The sequence below is a fragment of the Geotrypetes seraphini genome, chromosome 1 (genome assembly GCF_902459505.1).
Source record: "Geotrypetes seraphini chromosome 1, aGeoSer1.1, whole genome shotgun sequence".
Taxonomy (NCBI): domain Eukaryota; kingdom Metazoa; phylum Chordata; class Amphibia; order Gymnophiona; family Dermophiidae; genus Geotrypetes; species Geotrypetes seraphini.
The window spans coordinates 54,132,312-54,158,741 of record NC_047084.1 but is presented as its reverse complement, the minus strand read 5'-3'; the positions used below and the strand labels follow the sequence as shown (position 1 = coordinate 54,158,741).

The 26,430-nt window shown below is 41.5% G+C and overlaps 1 long non-coding RNA gene across 1 annotated transcript in view; it reads right to left on the bottom strand.

Annotated features, from left to right (window-relative positions):
• The window catches only part of LOC117354288, a 48,890-nt gene that overhangs the window by 7,127 nt on the left and 15,333 nt on the right, over positions 1–26,430 (bottom strand). The window contains exon 2 of the long non-coding RNA XR_004538169.1: positions 110–287. This is a non-coding gene — a long non-coding RNA (uncharacterized LOC117354288). The remainder of the gene's footprint in view (positions 1–109; positions 288–26,430) is intronic.

The following is a 26,430-nucleotide window of genomic DNA, read 5'->3' as shown; positions in this document are numbered from 1 at the left end:
CTAATGGTTGGCTCTAGAAATGGCTGCCATGATGACCACTCGCAGCAGTCTTGTGAAACTACTGGAGGGAGGGTCTTGCCACATCAAGGGAAGAGGGTTAGGAGCTCACCTGGAGGGTTGGTATGGGGTTATTACCATGTTGGGGGGGAGGTTAGAAGGGGGATCGTAGGTATGGAATATCAGCCAGGATCCACATCAACTCTGAAGTCCACTGTTGTCTCAGTTGACCCTGAATATTCAATGCCAGTGCCTGGATATGGGTCTAATTCTGTCCATGGCAATCAGAGCTTTATAACAAAAAAAAAATGTTAAATGCCTTGGGCTGAATATTGACTAGACACAGCTCCACTTTCAATAAACACAAATACATTTTCTGCTGTTTCCTTCCTTTCTGTGATACTTCAAAAACAGGAAAAACTTTATCCAACAGATCAAACATCCATAGATACACTTCGTTGAATTAATTAATTAATATTGCAAACACAATTTAAATACAGAGAATAAAGACCTCAGACACCCCTTAATCATAGATGCCTGCTGTCCTTGCACCACTTAAACAGGGTCAAGTTAATCATAAGTTTAAAAAAAAAACAACCTGAAAAAAATACATTGAATAAACTCTAAATGGCAGGAGCATTTAAATGGCACTAAACTTGTGTCTTCCACAATCTCAATGAGGACTCGTTTCACTATCCTCTTTATCAGGGGATCCCCTGGAAAGAATCTTAGTATAGTGCTTTAAAATATATCTACATCTCTGTTTACAATCTTAATTAATTAATTGATATTCATATGGTGATTTAGTTGATTTAGTCTCCTGTAATGTTGTGTATCCTTTCTGTGTCACTGGATATGTCCTTGATCCTGGTATCATATCATTGTTTATCGCCTTTGGGCAGCCACTCCTCTTTTCTTCACTTTAGCCAGATATACTTTTTCAAAATATCTTTAGTACGGTGTAAAGCACAAAATCATGTAATACCCTGGTCTACAAAAATCTAAATTCCCTCTTAAAAATAGCACCCTCATGGAAGGTGCAAGACAGAGAAAAGTGCATCACCTCCCAAAGACAAAACTCCATCAAACATTCTCCACAACTCCACTGAGTGCAGTACTTTGGATGTACTGGAGTCTAATCCCTTATACAACTGAACTTTCCAGGGTGCTGAAAGGATTTTGGGCTGGATTTACAAAACTCACCGATCGTGTCCCGACCAGTTTGCAATCATTTCCCGACCCCGACCCGATTCATTAACCTTCTGCAGAAGAAAAAACACCAATTGGGCTTGCGATCCAAAATGAAGCAACTGCTGAGGACCAGTCACTTACTGTCCTTGCCGACTCTCCTGCTCTCTGTCGCACTGAAATCCCAGTATCGAGGTTACAAAACAACCATCAAAATAAAATAAAAATAAAACTGTACATATGCATACAAACTCCTTTTTTATTCTGCAAAAAGCGCAGTGCAGCCCGTGGTTTTAACCCGCGGGTTTAAAGCATGTTCTGTTCCATAATCTGGCTGCACAAAGTGTGTTCTGTTCCATAATCTGGCAGCACTTATTGAAATGATTCCTTTTAAAATGTCCACTCATAGGGCCAGCAAGTAAACTACAGCCACCCCTCTCCCTTAATTTTGACCTCACTTGTGCGAAGAGCAAGCACATGTGCAAATCACATCTACAACCAACAAGGATAATACGCGCATGCATCTCGATCGCTCTACAGCCATCCATGGGATTGCTTGTGGGCGTGCGTCTGATCAGATCATTTGCATGAAGAATCTGCAGTGAATCGGTCACTCGGAGAGCTTTGGCCAAGAATCACCCAACAACGATCCAAATCGGTGAGTTTAGTGAATCTAGGCCTATATCCCTTCCACCCAAAATTCAAATGACAGTGGGCTGACATTGAATATCCTACAATCTGTTCAAAATGCTGCTGTGTGCCTTGTATTCCGCTAAGGTCCTTATAAGCACATTACTCCTCTCTTCAGGTCACGTCACTGGTTCCCTGTCTGTCTCTGCATACAATTCAAATTCCTCTTACTGAAGTTCAAGTGTATTCGCTCTGCAGCTCCTCAGTATCGCTCTTCTCTTATTACACCCTATAATCTCCCAGAGAACTCCATTTAGCAGACAAGTGGTACCGAAGGACTGGAGAAGGGTGGATGCGGTACTTCTCCACAAAAGTGGAAGTAAGGAAGAAGTAGGGAATTACAGGCTGGTAAATCTGACTTCTGTGGTAATGGAAACATTTTTAAAACAGAGAATAGTGAAGTTTCTGGAATCCGGTGGATTACAGAACTGGAGGCAACACGGATTCACTAGAGGTAGGTCTTGTCATACAAAGCTGATCAATTTCTTTGACTGGGTTACCAGAGAATTGGATAGAGGGAGTGTGCTAGATGTGGTATATTTAGATTTTAGCAAAGCCTTTGACAGTGTTCCACACAGATGTCTAATAAATAAACTGAGTGTCCTCGGGATGGGTCCCAAAGTGACGGGCTGGGTCAAGAACTGGATGAATGGAAGGCAATAGAGGGTAATGATCAATAGAGATTGCTCTGAGGAAAGGGATTTTACCAGTGGTGTGCCTCAAGGTTCTGTTCTTTGGCCTGTTGTTTAGAACATTTTTATAAATGACATTGCTGAGGGCTGCCAGGTACGATTTGCCTCTTTGCGGATGATACCAAAATTTGCAATAGAGTAGACACCCAGGGTGGTGTGAATAACATGAAGAAATACCTGGCAAAGCTTGAAGAATGGTCTGAAATTTGGCAGCTAAAATTTAATGCTAAGAAATGCAAGGTCATGCATTTAGGCTGCAAAAACCTGAGGGAACGGTAGTTTAGAGAGTGAAGAACTTATGTGCACGACAGAAGAGCGGGACTTGGGTGTGATTGTATGTGATGATTTTAAGGTGGCCAAACAGGTTGAGAAGGCGATGGTGAAAGCTAGAAGGATGCTAACTTGCAAAGGGAGAGGTATGGTCAGTAGGAAAAAGGAGGTATTGATGCCCCTGTATAAGACTTTGGTGAGACCTCATTTAGAATATTGTGTACAATTCTGGAGGCTGCACCTTCAAAAAATAAAAATAAAAAGGATGGAGTCAAACCAGAGGAAGGCTACTAAAATGATACATGGTCTTCATCATAAGGTGTATGGGGACAGACTTAAAGATCTCAATCTGTATACTTTGGAGGAAAGGTGGGAGGGGGGAGCTATGATAGAGACATTTAAATACCTATGTAATGTAAATGCGCTTGAGTCGAGTTTCTTTCATTTGAAAGGAAACTCTGCATAGGATGAAGTTAAGAGGCGATAAGCACCAGAGTAATCTATGGAAATACTTTTTCACTGAAAGGGTGGTAGATGCATGGAACAGTCTCCCAGAAGAGGTGGTATAGCCAGAGACTGTGTCTGAATTCAAGAGGGCCTGGGATAGGCATGTTGGATCTCTTGGAGAGAGAAAGAGATAATGGTTACTGCGGATGGGCAGACGAGATGGGTCATTTGGCCTTTATCTGCCATCATGTTTCTATGGTTCTATGGTTCTACCTTGAAAGTTCTGGCTACTGTGCTGGAGGTCCTGTGTTCTTTTCAAGTTGTATAGGTCCCCAGCAGCGGCAGTGATTCCCACATGCTGCCTGTCACTGATCCGAAAGCCTCCCCTCTACCATCTTCTGCCCAGTCAGAGAAACAGGAAGTCACACAGAGGCTTCCGGGTCATTGGCAGGCAGCATGTGGGGATCTCTTTAATTTGAAATTTGGATACAGACTGCGCTGGTTCACCTCCACTGGGGGAGCATACCTGATCATCTATTCCCCGCTAAATATCGTGGATAGCTGGCTATGTGCTATTTAGCTGGCCTGGAGCTGTTCCCAGCCAGCTAAATAGTGCTGAATATCTGCCTTAAGATCTCTAAGGGAGAGGAAGGGATAGTAGATGACATTCATGGGCAGATTGGAGAGGTCATATGGTCTTTATATGCTTTCATTTTTCTACACTTGTATGTAATTACCAAGGTTGAATTTTTTTTCTACATAATCCAAATATTTATGTGAATTTTTTCACAAATTCTGCTTCCTACATAAATTTATACAATGCTAACATTGTAGCCTTTTTTGCATTTGTCAGCATTTTTCCATGTTTTAACACATAGAATCCCTTTTACCAAAAAAAAATAGTCATAACTTAGCCAAACTTTAGTGCTGATGAACTAACCTCCAAAGTTAGCCAGACACCTTCTCAAATATGAACCGTTATTTGTTCAGAATATTACAGGGTTAAAGACTAGCTGTCCCTATGTTCCATGCAAACAGTCCACCCCTATATTTAATTTGGAAAGTGGGAACAGGCCTGCACCTGTTCTAATTTCCTACTTACTTTCATGATTGCTGCTGTGTTTTTGTCATAATCCAGTCTGTTTATAATTTGCCTATGAGTCAGCTCTTTTTAACTGTAGGAGGTTTTCTTACTGTATACAAATGTCTCAACATATCAAAAGCACTTCCTGTAAGCACTTCACACTGTTAACATTAACCATCCTGCTTTCTCTTCATAACAGCAAATGTTTGGTCTTTGTTGTGAATCTATTAGAAAACATGTCTCTGGCTATACACTGTAGTAGCACCTAATGCAAAACTAGCAAGATTTATTTTTATCACTAAATCTGCTTAGAATTAGTACCAGCCAGAGATGGAAAGCATCGGGAGAGTTTTCCAAGGGTTTTATGTCTGCTTTCCAGTGAGTCCCAATGCCTTAGAAAGGAATCAGCCAGAAGAGGGCGCCAAAACACAATACAACAGTGCTCACCAGCAAGCAGCACCACCAACACATCCCACAGACAGTATGAACCAAAAATTCAGCAAGGATAGTTACATTCAAGGAATTTGGTCTAGTAGTGCATATAACACTGACAAAATACAATACAAAGACATAAATAAATAATATCATTATTGACAAAACAGTATCAATCAATCAGGCTGCATAAACATACAACAGTATCTTCAAAAACGTGCTCCAAAAATGCTTTTAATTGCATTCTCAAAGTAAGCAAGGACTAATTTTGCTACATGCATGCATCCATTCCCAAACTTCCTTCTTCATTTGTGTTTGTAGAGGATGCTAACATTAGGCATAACATCCTTTTCTCAGTTACAGTCCCTCAAATTTGGAATTTATTACCAGCCCAGGAAAGGGAGGAAAAAACCCTTGACAAGTTCAAAGGGAAATGAAAAAGCCATCTATTCAGAGATGCCTTTGAATAATTACCATCCCAAGTTTAGCTTGACATCGACACTCAACACAGGCAAGGCACTATCGATGTAATACCCCTGTGTTATATTCCTTCTTCGCTCTCTTTCCTATATTGATTGTAGTTCCTCCCATTAATTTCCTCTTGTCTGAAGTGAGCCAGTGTTTTCTTAACAAATTGTTTGTCTCCCATATTTTATTGTACATCGCTCTGATATTCTGAAAAAGTGATTTTATCAAATTTTAAATAAACTTGGAAATAATTTTCATTTTCATGGAGGATCTTCCTGCAGTGTCCTTTATAAATTTGACTGGGACTTCTGGTGACATTATCAAGCAACATGGAGCAGTAAGGAGAGGGCTCTAGCCCGATTGGCAGATAATCTCTTCAGATCTCGAGCTTTGTTCCATCAAATTATGCCATTACTGCTAAAATACTTTCAGAGAATTATCCAGATTGAAATATGCCATTGAAGAAGTGGCTTGAGGAACATCGCGGGTCGATGCGCGCACTGGGAAAGGTCCACACTGTGTGCGAGAAAGCTCCATGGCAGTAGTTTTGGACCTGGATGATACAGCGTTCGAGGAGGAGTCTTATCCCTGCAGGATTCCCCGCCCACAGAATATCGATGATGCAGGCCCTCTGACAAAGGCTGATCTCAAGAAATGGGCTATGGATTTTAAAAGTGAGTTTCAAGCAGTGAAGGGAAAAATTAAGGAGGCAGTGCATGAAATTAAGAGAGAGGTGGCAGAACTGGTGTAATGAATTGAAGAAGCAGAAAAAAGGATTGGAATATCAAGAGGAACTGGTTTCCACAATGCATTCTTCCCTGAACAGTATGCAGCAAGATCAATTGACCTGATGACCAGCGTAGAGGACTTAGAAAATAGATTCCAGAGACAAAATGTTTGGATAAGAGGTATCCCAGATATTGAGGTCCATAAAGATCTTGTTGAGATGGTGCAAAATCTTTACCAGAATCTGTTAACTTCAGATGACCAGAATTCTGGGGAGAGAATGAGACCTGAGACCGAGATCTCACTCCTTGACAAGAATGATAACAAATGGTATAATTTTCAGGAATTACAGTTCAAGTATCACTTACCCCCCACTTAGTGCTATAGATGGGTTCAACTCCAACATTGTTTGTCAGCCTATGTTAAAACTATTTCACTCAGCACATCGGATCCAGATCTGTTGTCCTTTGTTAGAATGATTAATTTGGAAAAAGGAGCTGTATCTCGTTGCTACAAAGTTCTGAAAAATACTTTGTTTACACATCCTAGTGGTATGGAACTGACATGATAATTTGAATTTAAGAAAGAATTTCAGGTGGAAGATTGGGGACAAATTTGATCCTTAATACACAAATAAGTTAAATCAGTGGCTTTAATACAGTCAATGTTTTTATTCTACATAAACCTATATGGAATCCATATAAATTATCTAAGCTTAAGGATGCTAATTTTAATTCACATAATTACTGATCCTGCCATCGAGAAACAGGCACTCTTTCCCACTTACTTTACTACTGTGTACAGGTACATTACATTACATTACATTACATTAGGGATTTCTATTCCGCCATTACCTTGCGGTTCAAGGCGGATTACAAAAGGTTAATTTAAAAAAGACAGAGTTACATTGATTTGCTAGAGAGGTAAGTTGTAGATCTTAGGAGCATTTAGAGGTCGTGTTGTTATTGCTGTTTCAGGAATTTCTTGAATAGTGTGGTTTTTATTTCTTTTCTGAACGTCCTATAGTCTGGGGTGGTCATCAGAAGGTTGGAGATCTGGTTGTCCAGTCTTGCGGCTTGGGTGGCCAGGAGGCCGTCGTGTAGTTTTGTTCTTTTTACTTCTTTGATTGGGGGGGGTATGAATGGGGAGTGCGTTTTTCTGTGTCTGGTACTGGGTGCTTGAATGAGGCGATTGTTCAGGTATGATGGGCTGTCTCCGTGTAGGGTTTTAAATAATATGCAGTAGAATTTGAATTGGATTCTTTCTTGGATTGGGAGCCAGTGTGAGTTGACGAAGGCTTCAGTGATGTGGTCATGTTTTTTCAATGAGTAGATGAGTCTCAAAGCTGTATTTTGGATTGTTTGGAGTTGTCTTATCGTGGTTGCAGGACATGGAAGGAAGAGTATGTTACAGTAGTCCAATATACCTAGTATTAGGGATTGTACTATAAGTTGGAATTGTGTTCTTTCAAAGAATTTTCGGACTTGTCTCAGGTTTCTCATGATTGCGAATGATTTTTGAATTGTTTTATTTATTTGCGTTTGCATTGTGCAGCATCTGTCTATGGTCATGCCTAGTAGTTTTATGGTGGTTTGGATGGGGTATTTGGTTGTGTTTATGTCTAGGCTGGTTGTGGTTTGGATCTTGCCAGTTTCTAGGAGTATGAATTTGGTTTTGTCTTGGTTGAGTTTTAGTTTGTGATTTTCCATCCAGGTTGTGACTGCTTCAAGTGTTTGGTGAAGTTTGTCTGTCATGGTAGGTTTAGAATGATCGTATGGGACGAGGATGGTGATGTCATCCGCATAACTATAGGAGGTTATGCCTAGATTATCCAGATGCGTTCCTAGAGAAGCAGTGTAGAGATTGAAGAGGGTAGGGGATAGTGGAGATCCTTGTGGTACGCCGCAGGGGTTTGACCAGGATTCTGACTTTTCTTTGTTTGATTTTACACTGTAGGTTCTGAGTTTTAGGAATCCTTCAAACCAGGAGTATACTTTGTCTGAGATGCCTATTGCATCTAGGATCTGTAGGAGGATGTTGTGGTCTACTAGGTCGAATGCCGCCGATAGGTCCAGTTGAATGAGTAGCATTTTTTTCCCTGTACTAAGTTGTTGTCTGACGGTATCCATAAGGGAGCCTAGTAGTGTCTCTGTGCTGAAGTTTGTTCTGAAGCCTGATTGCATGGGGTGGAGTAGGTTATGGTCCTCTATGTAATTGGTGAGGAGTTTGGCTACTAGGCCTTCTATAATTTTGACATATAGCGGAATTGAGGCTATAGGTCTAAAGTTAGATGGGAGGTTTTGTGGTGCTTTTGGGTCTTTTTGGATTGGGGTGATGACAATTTCGCTGAGGTCAGCAGGGAATGTGCCTTCTGTGAGCGTGATTTGGATCCATTGTAGAGTTATGGTGCGGAATTTTACACTAGAGGTGGTAAGGAGATATGAGGGGCAATGGTTGAGGTCACAGGAGGCATGGCTGTATTTTTTGTAGAATTTGTTGAATTCTGACCATTGTATGTTAGGGAATTGAGTCCAAATTCTGTCTGCTGCGATTGCCTCTTTTCCTGTAGGGTGGATTGTGGTTGGATTTTGATGGGATGGGTTAAGGATGAGTGTGGCTCTGGTGTTGGTGATTTTGTTCTTGAAGTGTTCTGCTAAGAGGGTGGGTGATGGTGGAGGTGTGTTCGTGGTGGTAGTGTATGGTTTGGTGTCTGTTAATTCTTTCAGGATTTGGAATATTTTTTTGGAATCTTGGGTTTCCGTGCCTATGAGATTAGTATAGTAGCTTTTCCTCTTATCTTTTAGTAGCTTTTTGTATTGTTTGTTGATTTTTTTCCAGTCGGTTTTTGTTTGATCTTGGTTCTTTTTTCTCCATTTTCTTTCTAATCTTCTACACTGTCTTTTGAGTTGGAGTAATTCATTATCAAACCATTGGTCTGATTTCCTGCTGGTTCTGGTTTTGGTTTGTAGGGGTGCCAGATCATCAAGGATGTTGGTGGATACATTTTTCCAGTGGGAGATGAAGTTTTTTGGGTCGCAGTCTTGGATAGTTTCGTCTACATTTGACCAGAAAATGGTTGGGTCGATATGTTTGCGTGAGGTATAAGTGGTTTTTTTTGATTGAGGTGTGTGTTTGGTCTTGGTCCAATTGATGTTGAAGTTATAAATGTAGTGGTCTGACCATAGGGATGGGGACCATGTTCCGTTAGGAGTTTGGATTGCTGGATTGGATGGTTGGTGAGACATGAATGCAGCAATGTCCAGTTGATGACCTTTTTCATGGGTGGTTTGTGGGTTTAGGATCTGGAAGGATAAGGCATTGAGGAAGGATAGACAGTTATTTGTTGGTGTGGAGGTTGTGTCTTCTAGGTGTAGGTTTAGGTCTCCTAGGATGAGGTTATATTCAGCTGTTAGTGAGTTTAGGTAGATGAAGTTTTCGAATTCAGGTCTCACTGTGGTCCAGTTTCCTGGTGTTATGTAGCATAGCAAGCAGTTTAGAGAGTTTTTTAGTGTTGGGTTTGTGAGTTGACACGCTAGGAAATCCATTTGTGGAGTGGATGTTTTCTCAAGAATGTTTAGAGTTAGGGAGTTCTTGAATATTATTGCTAGTCCTCCTCCTCTTTTTTTCTCTCTGCAGGTTACTGTTATTTTGTATCCTGGCGGGCATACTTCTTTTATTCTAGGGTCTGTGTCTGAGGTTAACCAGGTTTCAGTGAGGAATAGGCAGTCAAGTTTTTCTGTTTTTAGCCAATTTTTTATGTTTTCTGTTTTGGGTCCTAGAGATCTGATGTTAACATAGGCACAAGTAAGGGAGGTCGTGTTGGTCTGGGGAATGTAAGTTGTTTCCGGGTATATGAGTGTTGTGGGAGTTGGGTGAGATTTTGTTTTCGGAGGTGTTGATCTTCTTCTCCAGATAACATTGATGGGTTGTTGAGTGCTGGTGTGGTGGTTCGGGTTTCTTGATGTGAGTATTCTTCTGTTGGGAATTTGGAAGTTGGTTGTACTGGCGGTTGAGGTTGTGGTGGGTAAGTTGTATGCTGTTGTTTTCCAGCTAGAGATGAGGAGGATTATCAGGAGGGTGGCTAGTTTGTGTGTATGCAGGGAGAGCTTCATGTTTGATGTCTGGTTCGGAGTGTTCGGAGTGTTAGGTACAAGTGTTTTGGAGTCATGTTTGGGGCACTATTTGCTCTCTTCTTCGCCTCAATGAACCTCTAACCCTACAAATTATTAGATTTGGTCATCATGGTCTTCATTTAAACTTGGCAGAAGATCAGATGAAATTACTCCACATACTATTAATGCAGCAATTAAAGTCATTCTTCAGCACTGGAAAGATAGTTCTGCAGTGGAGTATATACCTGGTGGAATTTAGTATATATCACTGCCAAATATGAGTGGATTGCTGCTGAGAAGTCGAGTGCATTGAGGTCAATTAGGAAAACGTGGAAGCTTCTTATTCAAAAATTCCTTTATCAATTGTAAAGGAATTTTTGTCAAATTTTTACTTTTAAGGTATATAATAACTGAACAAAAAAGTCACTACTCTGTGAACTGTATACATTGTTGTATTAATGTGAAAGGTATGCCTAGAAAGAGGCAACTGTTGTTGCAGGAACTTAAACATTTACAGGGAGTTATTTGCTTCATACAAGAAACCCTCAGAGAAGTTATTCAGACATAGGGATTATCTCTATGGATTCTGGGCTTCTAATAAGATTAAGAAGAAAGCAGGGGTAGGAATTTTGTTTGAAAAAGATCTCAAAATTTGTACTGATGGGGAATGAAGAGATGAAGGGGGCAGTATATGTGAATAGGTCACAAGTGACTCTGGTAAATGTTTATGCACTTAACAACTGACAAGGTGACATTTTAGAGGGACTTATGGAGAAGATTTTAGCAGTGAAAGAGGATTTACTCTTAGGGCTCCTTTTACTAAGGTGCGCTAGCGTTTTTAGCGCATGCAGCAGATTAGCGCATGCTAACCCCGTGCTACGTGGCTAGAACTAATGCCAGCTCGATGCTGGCGTTAGCGCCTAGCGTGCGCGGCATTGTAGCGTGTACAATTCCACGTGTTAATGCCCTAACACAGCTTAGTAAAAGGAGCCCTTAGTAGCAAGGGATTTTAGCCTAACCTTTGAACCTCGCTGGGATTCTTCAGGAGGCAGAGCAAAGCATTTCAAGGTGGATAGAAGAAAACTACACAAATTTATGGATGTCCTTAATCTAATGGATAGTTGGAGACCTCAACAGTTTGGAAGAAAAAGATTAAACTTATTACTCTCTAGTGCATGAATCGGACAGATTTTTTTTTTTTTTTTTGCTTAGATCATGATTGGGGAGGGAAGATTCAAAGAGTGGAAATTGAACCTATTACCTAGTCCGATCACACACCAATCTGGGTAGATTTATGTTGGGGGGGGGAAACACAGAGATTAGGCAATTGATATTGAGGCTTAATGATAGTTTGCTCAAGAACCTAGATATGTTAGGTACCATCGATTTGTTTTAGATTCCTAGCAACTTGATGAATTACAGATTTTAAAAGATATTGGTTTTATGCTAGTCCAGTAAGGTCCTCTAGCATCATCCCAATGATTGTTTTCAATGTGTCCAGCCATCTGACTGCAGGTCGCCCTCTTCACCTGGTTCCTTCTATCTTCCCAAACAGATGTCCTTCTCCAATGATCTTTCTCTGCTGATGGTGTGACCAAAATAAGACAGTCGTAACTTCATCTTTTGTGCTTTGAGTGATATAGCCAGTTTGATCTCTTCCAGAATCTATTTGTTAGTTCTTCTGGTGACCTAGGCACACATAAAATCATTTTCCAGCACCAAAGCTCATATGAGTCAATCTTCTTTTTGTCTTCTTTCTGTAGTGTCTAGCTTTCACATCTGTAATTGACCACTGAAAAGTGAGTGCATGGCCAAGTCTGATCTTCATTTGGAATGCTATTTCCTTCACTTTGAATACTTTGTCAAGTGCCTTCATTGAAGAGTGACCAAGTGCTATTTGGCTAGTTGTTTATTTGTTTATGAAAGAGCCTAGGAAATTAAAATCCTCCAAAACTTTTATTCTCTCACCTTCAAACTCAAAATCTTCATCATTTTTCCGTATTCATGATCTGTCTTGTTTATATTCAGTTCTAGTTCCATGTTAGGACTTTTGACTTTGACTTTTCTCAATAGATACAGCATGTCTTCTTTGCTCCTGGTGATGAGCATTGCATCATCTGCATAGTGCTGGCTATTTATATTTTGGCCATCAACTTTGAAACCAAGTTCTTCTTCCAAATTTGCTTTTCTGAAAATGGCTTCACCGTAAAGGTTGAACAGTTAACGTGACAAGATGCATCCTTGCCTGACACCATATTTTATTGGAAACCAATACTTAAGAAAATAGAGGGGATTATACAGGAATTTATGTCCCACAATAACCCTGAGGAATATTCAGCTTCAACTGTATGGGAGAGTCTGAAAGCTGTATTGAGGTTATAGTCACAGCAACAGACTAGAAACAACAGAGGATAAAGAAAGAGAAAGATTTAAGATAGGAACTTTAGGAAAAGATGGATCAACATAAAATGGGGCAAGAAGGAGCCGATTTACAGAGGAGGATCCAGGAAATCCAATCAGCTCTGGGCTCTATTTGGGATGAAGAGATTATATTTAAATTCGATTGTCTGAAAAAACATTTTTTGAGACTGGTAATTTAGGGCAGATAAATTGCTAGTTCACAGACTGAAAATTCAAATTATTATATCTAATATAGTATCCATCAAAGTCAACGTGGAGAAAGTACTTACAGAGGATGGGGATATCCAAAAATGATTTTGTGAGTTCTGTGCAGAACTTTACACTCTAGAGCAGGGGTGTCAAAGTCGGTCCTCAAGGGCCGCAATCCAGTCGGGTTTTCAGGATTTCCCCAATGAATATGCATGAAATCTATTTGCATGCACTGCTTTCATTGTATGCTAATAGATCTCATGCATATTCATTGGGGAAATCCTGAAAACCCGACTGGATTGCGGCCCTCGAGGATCGACTGTGACACCTGTGCCCTAGAGCATCAGTCATCATCTACTAAGACTCATCATTTTTTAGACAAACTTAAGTTGCCCAAGATAGCAAAAGAGGCTATAGAACAATTATAGTGATATTACAGCAGATAAGGGGAACATAGCCATCACAGTAATGAAATTTGGTAAGTCTCAGGTACTGGATGGGTACATTGTTCTTTTTTGTTAATATAAAAAATTCTGTTTTTTGCTTATTCCTTTGATGGTTCGACTGTATAACTGCTTAAAGACAGGGGAACATCTCCCCTTTTTCATGAGACTGGCAGGCATTACCATATTTCCAAAGCTAGGGAAGGCTACCACTCAGTGCGATGGGTAACACTCCATTCCGCTGTTAGGCCTAGACCAGGAATAGGCAATTCTGGTCCTCGAGAGCCGGAGCCAGGTCAGGTTTTCAAGATATCCACACTGAATATGTATGAGATGGATTTGCATGCACTGCATCCTTGAGATGCAAATCTATCTCATGCATATTTATTGTGGATATCATGAAAACCTGACCTGGCTCCGGCTCTCGAGGACCGGAATTGCCTATCACTGGCCTAGACATGTGGATTATAACTAGGATATTGGCTCATATATTAACTAGCATAATGCCTTTGTTACTCTATCAGTTCCAAGTTGATTTTATAGGAGGTAGACAGGCATCAGATGGAATTCAGCGGGTCTTAAATATGATAATGTGGGTAGCTAAAACTAGTTGGTCTTCTTGGGTAGTGGTAGTGGTTGACGCTGAAAATGCATTTGACCGTGTGCACTGGAGATTTATGGAACATGTGTTGCAAATAGCTGGTATAGGTCCGAGATTTATTGGATCTCCCTGTCCAATTTACCATTGGCCTGTGTGAAAGTAAATGGAGTGTATTTATCTTCTTTTGAGCCGTGGAGGGGAACACGACAGGGGTAGCCCATTTCACCTTTGCTGTTTGCATTAGTTATTGAACAGTTGGCTCAAGGGATTTGGCAGAATATGGAAATACCATCTTGAACATTTTAAGTACAGAATATAAACTTTCCTTGTTTGCTGATGATATTTTGATCATCATATAGGGGACAGAAAAGGCATTAGGGGTCCTGCAGGATCAGATTATTCAGTATGGTTCCCTATCAGGGGTTTAAAGCAAATACAGTATGTCCAAGACAGAAATACAGCAGATACAGTACAAGAGCTAAAATACTGTGCAGAAAGCTTTTGAGAGAGTTCCTCACGAGAGGCTCCTGAGAAAATTGAAGTGTCATGGGATAGGTGGCAAAGTTCAGTTGTGGATTAGGAATTGGTTATTGGATAGAAAACAAAGGGTAGGGTTAAATGGTCATTTTTCTCAATGGAGGAGAATAAACAGTGGGTGCCGCAGGGGTCTGTACTGGGACTGGAGCTATTTAACTTATTTATAAATTATCTGGAGATTGAAACGACAAGTGAGGTGATTAAATTTGCAGATGACACTAAACTGTTCAAAGTTGTTAAAATGCATGCAGACTGTGAAAAATTGCACGCGGACATTAGGAAATTGGAAGACTGGGTGTCCAAATGGCAGATGAAATTTAATGTGGACAAATACAAAGTGATGCACATTAGGAAGCATAACCTGAATCATAGTTACCAGATGCTAGGGTCCACCTTGGGGATTAGCGCCCAAGAAAAGGATCTGGGTCTCATCATAGAGAATACGATGAAACCTTCTGCCCAATGTGCAGCGGCAGCCAAGAAAGCAAACAGGATGTTAGGAATTATTAAAAAAGGGATGATTAACAAGACTATGAATGTTATAATGCCTCTGTATCGCTCCATGGTGCGACCTCACTTGCAGTATTTTGTTCAATTCTGGTCTCCTTATCTCAAGAAAGATATAGTGGCACTAGAAAAGGTTCAAAGAAGAGCGACCAAGATGATAAAGGGGATGGAACTCCTCTCGTATGAGGAAAGACTAAAACCAGTTAGGGCTCTTCAGCTTGGAAAAGAGACAGCTGAGGGGAGATATGATTGAAGTCTACAAAATCCTGACTGGAGTAGAACAGTTACAAGTGGATCGATTTTTCACTCCGTCAAAAATTACAAAGACTAGGGGGACTTGGAGGACTTGATAAACTTACAGAGAAATACTTGGGGGACTTGATAAACTTACAGAGAAATACTTTTAAAACCAATAGGAGGAAATATTTTTCACTCAGAGAATAATTAAGCTCTGGAACGCATTGCCAGAGGTTGTGCTAAGAGCGGATAGCGTAGCTGGTTTTAAGAAAGGTTTGGACAAGTTCCTGGAGGAAAAGTCCATAGTCTGTTATTGAGAACGACATAGGGGAAGTCACTGCTTGCCCTAGAACGGTAGCATGGAATATTGCTACTCCTTGGGTTTTGGCCAGGTACTAGTAACCTGTATTGGCCACCATGAGAACGGGCTACTGGGCTTGGTGGACCATTGGTCTGACCCAGTAAGGTTATTATTATATTCTTATGACTTATACATTACCTAGGGGTACAAATAGGTGTGGTTTGGCAGTTAATTTAAGCACAACTTTGAACCTGTAATGATTTCAGTGGTAAAAGATTTAGAGAGGTAAGATAAATTATATATCTCCTGGTGTGGTAGGATGGAAGCCGTTCTAATGATGGTTCTTCTTTGCTTTTATATCTTTTTCAGGCATTACCCATCGAAATTACAGCAGCAAAATCTGTAAAATAGCATAGAAAGCTTTTTAATTTTATTTGGAGAGGGAGATTCTATGTGTAGCATGGGAGAAAGTGTTTAGGTTCAAGCAGCATAACACAAGTGATGGCTGAGTGGCATTTGGAGATACCTAAGCAATGGGTAGTGGTGGAGCAAGGAGAAGGGCCACTACCTATGGGAATGCAGAGGCTAGGATATCTACCGTGTATGGATTTGACCTTGGGAGAGATTCATACCCTGGCTTGGAGAATTCATTTATACAGGCTACATTAAAGATTTGGAAGGGAGTGAAATCTAAATATTAAAGTGGATGAGAGACATTCACTTTTCACCACTGGGATATACAGTACTTTTGATTGAGGGATCTAAATAGTGGGAGGCCTTAAATTTAAGGTACTTTGGGCAGGAAATAGAGGGAGGTGGTATTCTTGCATTCCCTGACTGCCAGAATAAGAACATAACATAGTAATAGCCTTACTGGGTCAGACCAACAGTCTATCAAGCCCGGTGGCCAATCCAGGTCCCTAATACCTGGCCAAAACCCAAGGAGTAGCAACATTCCATTCTACCGATCCAAGACAAGCAGTGGCTTCCCCCATGTCTTTCTCAATAACAGACTATGGACTTTTCCTCCAGAAAATTGTCCAAACCTTTCTTAAAACCAGCTACGTTAACTGCTCTTACCACAACCTCTGGCAATGCATTTCAGAGCTTAACTATTCTCTGAGTGAAAAAAAAAATTCCTCCTATTGGTTTTAAAAGTATTTCCCTGTAACTTCATCGAGTGTCCCCTAGTCTTTGTAACTTTTGATGGAGTGAAAAATCAATCCACTTGAACTTTTTCTTTTCCACTCAGGATTTTGTAGACTTCAATTATATCTCCCCTCAGCTGACTCTTTTCTAAGCTGAAGAGCCCTAACCTTTTTTAGTCTTTCCTTATATGAGAGGAGTTCCATCCCCTTTATCATCTTGGTCACTCTTTTCTAGCTTTGATCTACAACAAGGGGGCTTCTTTAAATATTTGGAAAAAAAAAACAAATTTGAACAATTATTAGGTTAAAATATTAGCAGAGGTTTCCTTTCTATAGTGTATAGGGTTTTACATGAATCTACAGAGCTTAGAAACATAGAAACATGATGGCAGATAAAAGTCAAATGGCCCATCCAGTCTGCCCATCCACAGTAACCATTATCTCTTCCTCTCTCTATGAAATCCCATGTGACTATCGTAGGCTTTCTTGCAATCAGACACAGTCTCTGTCTCCACTGCCTCTACCGGGAGACTGTTCCACGCATCTACCTTTCTGTAAAAAAGTATTTCCCTAAATTACTCCTGAGCCTATCATATCTTAACTTCATCCTATGCCCTCTCATTCCAGAGTTTCCTTTCAAATGAAAGAGACTCAACTCATGCGCATTTATATTATGTAGGTATTTAAACATCTCTATCATATCTCCTCTCTCCCTGAAAAAAAACATAGTAACACAGTAAATGATGGCAGATAAAGATCTGAACATTCCATCCAGTCTGCCTATTAGTTATACCCATTACAAATACATGATTAAATTAACTTGTCTCTTCTTTGATATTTCAGGGTGATAGACTATAAAGTCCACCTGGTATTGATATTGATTATTCCCTCCCTGAGGATAAATGGGGGGATATTTGCCCACAAACTTTTCATAGCTCCTCAGATTTTAGAAAATGCAATTAAGATGTTAGTACATTGGTATAAGACTTCTGTGATAATGGGACATACTGTATAGGGGAATGCACAATACTGGAGAGGCTACTGGGTAGTTAGCACCTTTTAAACATACTGTATGTGCAGAATTTCTGGAAACCAGTTTTTAACTATGTACAACAACTAACTGATTGGAATGGATCCATGAATATTACTATAGAAATGGCTCTATTGGGGGCCAGATTGAAAGAACTTGAAGACTCAAAAGACATATTAATGAGACTGGCTTTTACAGCTGCTTGCATGGTGACAGCCCAACACTGGAGAAGGCAGGAACTGCCAGATATAAGACATGTACAATGCCATTTGGACTGGATATGCATTCGCTATCGCCTTACGGCAGTACACACCGAAGTGTGGCATAAGTATCAGGAGGTGTGGAAACGTTATATTGAGTTGGAATGTCCATATCTGGATCTGTTACAACTTGGTTGAATGTAGCTTCTTTCTCCGATAGCGGAGAATATGGAGCATGCTGCTTCTTGTTTTTTTGCAAAGAGTTTATGTTGTGAAGCTATCTTAACTGTGAATGCTCAGGTTGGAGGGACGGGGGAGGGGTGGGGTTTATCTGGATATGGGTGATGATTGAGGGAGGGGACTGGGGTCTAATGTTATAACATCTACTATGTAAGCGATCAGTATTGTTGAGAGAGGGCTTGAAGAAACAACTACGCTTCACAGCTTGTGAACTGCATGATGTTTCTTACTCTTAAATAATCAGTTACAAAAAAAAAAAATAAATGTGGCTGGTGTGCATAATACGAGAGTGTGAAATACAAAGTTTATGCCTGCATTGAATAAGGCATGAAGAATTCACTGCAAATTGTACTCAAATATAGGGGTCCTTTTATTAAGGCCCGCTAACCGATTTAGTGCACGCTAAAGATTTAGTGCACACTAAATGCTAAGGCACCCATTATATTCTATGGGCGCCTTAGCATTTAGCATGCAGCGAACGGTCACCAGGATGGTCTTGGGGCTCAGGGATCTCACGTATGAAGAAAGACTAAAGAAATTGCGGCTGTACTCACTTGAGGAAAGAAGAGAACGGGGAGATATGATTGAAACGTATAAGTACATCACGGGACGCATCGAGACAGAAGAGGATATCTTCTGGCTCATGGGACCCTCGAACACCAGAGGGCATCCACTGAAAGTCAGGGGAGGGAAGTTTCATGGCGACTCCAGGAAGTACTTATTCACCGAAAGAGTGGTGGATCATTGGAACAGACTCCCACTCCAGGTGATAGAGGCCAGCAGCGTGACGGATTTTAAGAGAAAATGGGATACTCATGTGGGATCGTTAAGGGAGTAAACTCAGGGGGGAGGGATACTTGGAATGGGCAGACTTGGTAGGCTATAGCCCTTTTCTGCCGCTTTTTTCTATGTTTCTATGTTTCTATGTTTCTAAATCAGTAAGTGCGCCTTAGTAAACCTCTTAGACTATAAGTGGTATATAAATGCTTAAATAAATAAATAATGATGTAATCTCCAAGTATCATTTCCCTTTCCCTATTTGTCTTTGCTCTTTTTTAGAGGAAGAAGTTGGAAGAAGTGTAAGTAATGTTTGTAGTGAATGCATGTGGACTTTTATCCATAGAGAGTAAGGAAAAAGATTACTTGTAGATTACTTTATTGTTTCCGTTTATAGGACTTATTTCTAAAGTGTTGCCTGTATTCACAGACCAGAATTCCTATGTGGCTTCATGAGCAAATCCTACATTTTCACGAGATGCACCAGCAACTGCAGATTATGATGATCATTTTCAAAGCAGATGAAAGTCTCTACATGGCCAAAAAGCATTCATTGGCTGAAAACATCCAAATGCGTTTTGAAAGGCAGAATTTGGACATTTAACCTGCAGTTCTCCAAGGGGGCAGGTTGAAGGACTAGTGTGAGCTCAAATTAGGACATCTTTTAGCAATAATAGAATGGGAAGAAACTCCAAGGCAACAAAGAGGAACTTTTTATCTAGATCTGTTTCAATCATGTCTAGGGTACAAAAAGGAGCCTTGACTGAACAGCTGACCACTAAAGGGATGAAGGCATGACCCTTCCTTCATCTCCCAGTGGTTACTGACTCCCTCACTGTGCTAACCATGATATTACCGTGGTAGCAATTACCGTTTCACTCTATTCTGTACAAATATGTGAGCCCTCCTGAAACAAAGAAATACTTATTGTACCTGAATTTATAAGGCAATGGCAAGTGTGATGATCATTGTAGTGGTGTAGCTTAAGGTATAGAAGGTTTTTATCCGATCCTGGAGGACTCACAGTAACATATAAAGGAAATAAGGTGGTATTTGTACCTGGGTCATAAGAACATAAGAGTTGTCATACTGGGACAGACCAAAGGTCTAACAGGCCCAGTATCCTGTTTCCAAAAGAGGCCAACACAGGTCACAAGTACCCGGCAAGATCCTAAAGAGTAAAAAAGGTGCCAGTTGCACTGACCACTAGGCTGCTCCTGTGCTCTACAGAGACATTTGTGTGGTCATTTTTTGTACAAATTTTGCCAGACAGATGTTTTTTGTGCCTTTTGTTTTGGTGTTCATATTTTGGACAGTTTGTTTTAGAAAATGGCTGTTCATTTTGGCCGTTGGGCTCTGTATATAATTTTTTAAATGGAGCAACCAGAGCAATGCACAATGTTCATAGTTTGATTACACCAGGGACCATAGGCAGCGGAACGCTTTTTTTGTTTGGGGGCCCCACAAGCTTCGCCCCATAACCATTTTTCCATTCATTTTTCATATATATACACATAATATTATTAACAATACAATATATACACATAATATTATTAACAATACAAAATGGTTAACCACAAAATTAAACTACACAAAGCACACTGTACATATGCTTCTCAACATTCATTCCTATCAGAACACAGATAACCCCTATGCAAATACGGGAACACAAACTAAGGGCTCCTTTTACAAAGGTCTTTCTCTGCTTCTCTCTCTCTCCTTCCTTCCTCCCTCCCTTGTCTAGAATCTTTCCACCTCTCTGCAGTCTCTTTCTCTCTCTTCCCTCTATACACCCCCAAGTCCAACATCTGCCCCCTCTCTTCTGCCTCCCCTTTGTTTCAGGTTTTTCCCTCTCTCTGTCTTCCTTCTGCTAACATTTTGAGTCCTCCCACTTTTGATCCTGGTCTTTCTGTCTCTCTCACTCTCTTTGTCTTCCCCCTCACCAGGGCCTAGCAGCTCTCTCCTCGGTTCAGGGTGTTTCCTCTCTCTAACCCCTCTAGTCCAGCATCTGCCCTGTCTTCCGTTCAAGTCTGCTTTCCCATCTCTCTTCAAAGTCCTTTTCTGTCCCCGCCCCTGGTGTCCAGATCCAGCGTCTCTGGCAATCCCCATCCCACCGAAGCCCTCGCGATGTGCGGGGCCTTACCTCTGCTGCTTCCCATGCTGTGACCGCCACTGCCACTGCCAACATTTAAAGCTAATTATGGCAACCTGTAGAACGAACCTAGCAGGCTGCCATCAGTCTCCGCAGCACGTTCCCTCGGCCGCGGTCCCGCCCCCTCCTCTGACATCAGGGGCGGAACCACGGCAGAAGGAATGTGCTGTGGAGACTGATGGCAGCCTGCTAGGTTCACTTTGCAGGCAACCTAATTAGCTTTAAAGGGGGGAATCCAGAGGACGCTGAGGGGGAAGCTGAAGAAGACAGCCTCAATCCTGGTCCACAGTCTGTGAGGCTCAGCTGAGGGAGGGAGGGGGGAGGGAAGGGGGCTGGGGCAATGCCAATTTTGGGGGAGGCCACAGCCCCTGTGGTATCTGTGTATGAATTAGTGGTAAAATAACAGACCTTAACAGTTAGCCCAGCTTGATAACTATGTCCCTAAATTGCAGCCCACATTGAGAATTACACCCCTAAATTTTATTAGCCAGTCTCCTAGTCTCACACAAAACCCTCTGAAAATTCTCTGCTGCTTTTGGCTGTGAATAATTTTGTGTCACATGGGATTAATGCAATACACTCCAAAATACCATCAGAGCTTAAGAAATAATAGTGCTTCTTGCACCTTTCACAGCTACAAGAGTTCAATTTGTCTTTAGAGACTGGAGACATTTCAAAGTACTAGAGAAGAGTAGATATAATCTTACTTCACAAATCTGGAATGAGGAAGACACAATAACTATAGACCTGTCGATCTAATTCACAGAAGCTGACAACATTATATATAAAAAAAAAAAAGAACAGTGCAGCAACTTGAAGCAAGTACAGAACTATGGAGACAATATGAGTTCACAAATAGGATATGTTGTCAAACATATCTCATTGAATTTGTTGGTCAGATAACAAAAGAAGTAGATTGGACGGAGCAGTAGATATGGCCTGTCTGGACTTCAGTAGTGCTTTTTTACATTGTTCCACATAGAAACTGGTAAACAAAGCAGTCAGAAAGGAACTAGAACAGAAAGGCCTTGGTTCTATGAAAGACACTACACTTAGGCACCTTGATTGATGCACCTAGCCAATCTAAGCACCTAACTTAATATTTTAATTTGGCTTAATTGGTGCTGATAATTGAAAATGCCATTAAAAACCTTAAATAATTTGTAGGAGTCTAACTCAGTAGGTGCCTACAACTTTCAGGTAGATGCCTACACCAAGGCGCCTACCCCAAAAGGGTGGATTGCCGGTAGATCTTGGGTATGGTTTTACATGTAGGCACCTATATTGGCTTAGGCGTCGGTATTTTAGGCCAAGAAAACCCTGACCTAATGCCTGCACCTAAGTCAATTTAGGCGACGCTAGCTCCGATTCTACAAATGATGCCTAACCTTGATTGACGTGCAGTAGGTGCTGCTTTTCTTGGCGCCTACAGAGTTAGACATCATTTATACAATCTAGCACAAAGTTCATAACCAAGCAAATTGCAGGTTAAGCAACAGAATTCAATCACTTGGTTTCACTCTGCTGAAGGCAAAACAATCAAAGAGTTACCTTACAACCAGTGTCAGGCCAGTTGTTAAAATGTAGGCATAGCCTAATGGTCAGGGCTAAGGACTTGGGGAACTAGATTTAGTTATCATTACAGCACTGTGCAACTCTGCACAGGTCACTTAACACTCCATTATACCAGGAACAACAACGAAAAAACAAGATTATGAGCCCAGTAAGGAAAGCAAAAGTACCTGCTTAGAATATGTAAAGTATGTAGAATGTATGTGGTGTCGGTGTTCACATTTTACTGTTTAAAATGAATGGGATTATATAGTTTTGAAGGTGCAGCTTACATTGGAATATTTGTTTCCATGTTATTTGAAAATGTTGCTGAAAATGTGTGTGCTGGTAACAGTTCAGCAATCCATGGCACTTCATTCTTGCCTACTTTTTTCTTCCCCTCCTCATAGCAAATTAGCATTGAAAGTGATGTTTGAAAAGCCTGCATGAGTGTGTGTGTGTGTGTGGGGGGGGGGGGGTCTCTTCCACCACCTCCCTCTTTCGCTCGCTCATCCTATCTTTTGTTCAGTATGCGTAACTTGAAGCTAATTTGTATTACTGGATATCTGACTAGAGCCACAGATACAGAATCTATAATTGTTCTTACTGAAACACAGCATGAAGTTAACATTAAACTTACCCCCTCTTTTACTAAGGTGCGCTAATCAATTAGCATGCGCTAATCAAATCAGCACACGCTAAATGCTAACGCGTCCAAAGACTAACATGCAAGCGTTAGCATTTAGCATGCGCTAAATCGATTAGCGTGCGCTAATCATTTAGCACACCTTAGTAAAAGAGGGCCTGAAATAAAACAAACCTAAATTTAAAATTACCACCCCCCCCCAAAAAAAAAAAAAAAAAAAAAAGTAAAGTACAGAATTAGTAAAGTCCATAGGCCATTATTGAAATGGCTTGGGGAAATCCACTGCTTATTCCTAGGATAAGCAGCATAACATCTACTTGGGATCTAGATAGGTACTTAGGATCTGGGTTGGCCACTGTTGGAAACAGGATACTGGGCTTGATGGGTCTTCGGTCTGTTCTAGTATGGCAATTCTTATGTTCAAAAAGGCCTTTGACAAGGTACCCCATGAGTGGCTAATTAGGAAGCTGTGGAACCACGGGGTGGAAGGGGACGTGCACAGATGGGTCAAACACTGGTTGGCAGGCAGAAGGCAGAGGGTTGGAGTGAAGGGTCACTACTCGGGCTGGAGGAAGGTCACGAGCGGAGTTCCGCAGGGGTCTGCACTCGGACCGCTGCTGTTCAATGTATTTATCAATGACCTAGAAACAGGGACGAAGTGTGAAGTTATCAAATTTGCGGATGACACTAAACTCTGTAGAAGGGTTAGACATGCGGAAGAGTGTGAGGACCTACAAAGGGACCTAAACAAACTGGAGGAGTGGGCGAATAAATGGCAGATGGACTTCAATGTAGGGAAATGCAAGGTCATGCATATAGGGAGAAAGAACCCGATGTTCAGCTACCAAATGGGGGGATTAGTATTAGAGGGAAGTAACCTTGAAAGAGATTTGGGTGTACTGGTGGACACAACAATGAAGTCAACAGCACAATGCGCAGCAGCCGCGAAGAAAGCAAACAGAATGTTGGGTATTATTAAGAAGGGTATTACGACCAGAACGAGAGAAGTCATCCTGCCGTTGTATCGGGCAATGGTGCGCCCGCACGTGGAGTACTGTGTTCAGTATTGGTCACCGTACCTTAAGAAGGATATGGCTATACTTGAGAGAGTCCAGAGGAGAGCGACACGAATGATTAAAGGCATGGAAAACCTTTCATACACTGAAAGATTGGGGAGATTGGGGCTCTTCTTCCTGGAAAAGCGGAGACTCAGAGGAGACATGATAGAGACCTACAAGATCATGAAAGGCATAGAGAGAGTAGAGAGGGACAGATTCTTCAAACTTTCAAAACATAAAAGAACAAGAGGGCATTCAGAAAAGTTGGAAGGAGACAGATTCAGAACGAATGCTAGGAAGTTTTTCTTTACCCAGCGTGTGGTGGACACCTGGAATGCGCTTCCAGAGGACGTAATAGGACAGAGTACGGTACTGGAGTTCAAGAAAGGATTGGACAATTTCCTGCTGGAAAAAGGGATAGAGGGGTATAGATAGAGTGCTACTGCACAGGTCCTGGACCTGTTGGGCCGCCGCGTGAGCGTACTGCTGGGCACAATGGACCTTGGGATCTGACCCAGTGGAGACATTGCTTATGTTCTTAATTTTTTGCCATTTTCTCAGCAACTGCTCTGAATTTCAACTAGAAATTTTTCATACTTAGCGATTCTTTTATAAAGCAGCAGTAGAGCGTTTTACCACAGGCTGGTGAGGTAAATTCTGCAACGCTCATTCAATTCTTATGAGCATCGGATCATTTACCTCACTGGCTTGTATTAAAAGGCTCTGCTGTTGCTTGATAAAAGGAATCCTTTCTCATACTACTAGAAATCATCTAATTATCTTAAGTTATGTTCATGTTACTAACATTAAAGCATTACTACCTAGCAATTTTTGTGCTTGAAAATGTTTGATCTAAAATACAGTAAAACAAAGTCATTTAAACAATTCAATTAACTATGTATCAGAATTTCAGTCACTATGAATGCTAAGAGTGTTCACTAGTGCTGCCCGATTCACGATTTGAATCGATTCAATTTTAAGAAAAATCAGCCTCCTGATTCGATGGCAGACCCTTTCCCCCCGTACCTTCCTAAAGCAGGAGCAGTAGCGCTGCCTCTTGCTGGCCGTCCGCTGCCGCTCCTGCTTGAAGGGGAGGGTCAGTCGGAAAGGCCTGAATGTTTCCCCAGCTTCCTCGCTCTTACCGGCTTAAGCTAATACAGCAGTCTGCAGGATCGCTGGTGCTATAGCGATCCTTGAAGCTGCCCGTCGTCCTCAGCGGGACGTTCTTTCTGCTACGGTCCTGCCCCTCATCTGACATAAGGGCCAAGATCACGGCAGAGGAAACGTGCCGCTGAGGATGACGGCAGCTGCATGGATTGCTATAGCATCAGCGATCCTGCATGCTGCCGTATTAGCTTATGGTAAACACGGGGAAGCTGGGGGGGAGCAGGCCTTCACAGTGGGGGGGGCAGGCCTTGGCGGAGGGAGGGCAGGTCTACACAAGGGGAGCAGGCCTTCGTGGTGGGGAGGCAGGCCTGTGCAGAGGGAGGAGGAGAAAGGAGTAAGAGAGGAGAGGGGAGATGCCAGACCTGGGGTGAAGGGAAGAGAGAGACCAAACCAAAATGAAGGGGAGGAAAGCAGAGGAGAGGTGCTGGACTAATGGAAAGAGGAAGAGAGAAATGCAAGACCACAAGGAGAAGGGTACAAGAGGGACAAATACTACTCCAAAGTAGGTGGGCAGGGTGCAGGATGGCAGGAAAGCTAATAGGAGAAAGCCTGTACCTGTGGAAGGGGATACAGGAGTTAAGGAAGAGAGAAAGAAGAAGCTGGATATGGGGAGAGATAAGATGGAGGGAGCACAGGAAGAGGGACACAAAGTGGACAGTACTGGAGAGGAGAATAGGGACAGGGACACATAAGAGAGATGCTGGATGAAAGGACAGTTGAGAAAAGGAGAGATGGTGGATCTGTGGATGGTACAGTCCATTGCTGCAGCTGCAAGGGGATGGAGATGAACAAAAGGAAAGATGCCAGACTTCCGGGGAAGGAAAGGGAAACAGAAGGGGAGGACAGAGATGGAAGATGGATGATTAGCACGGAGAAAGAAGAAAGAAGGAGAGCCTGATCAGAAGACAACCAGACCAACATGGGACCAACATGATTTGAAAAATGACCAGACAACAAAAGGTAGGAAAAATAATTTTATTTTCTGTTTTGTGATTACAATATGTCAGATTTGAAATGTGTATCCTTCCAGAGTTGGTGTTAGACCGCGAACGTAAGCTAGGATTTAACAGAAAGAGGAAAAGTATTTTTTGTTTGTTTATTTTGTTTACACCACAGGAC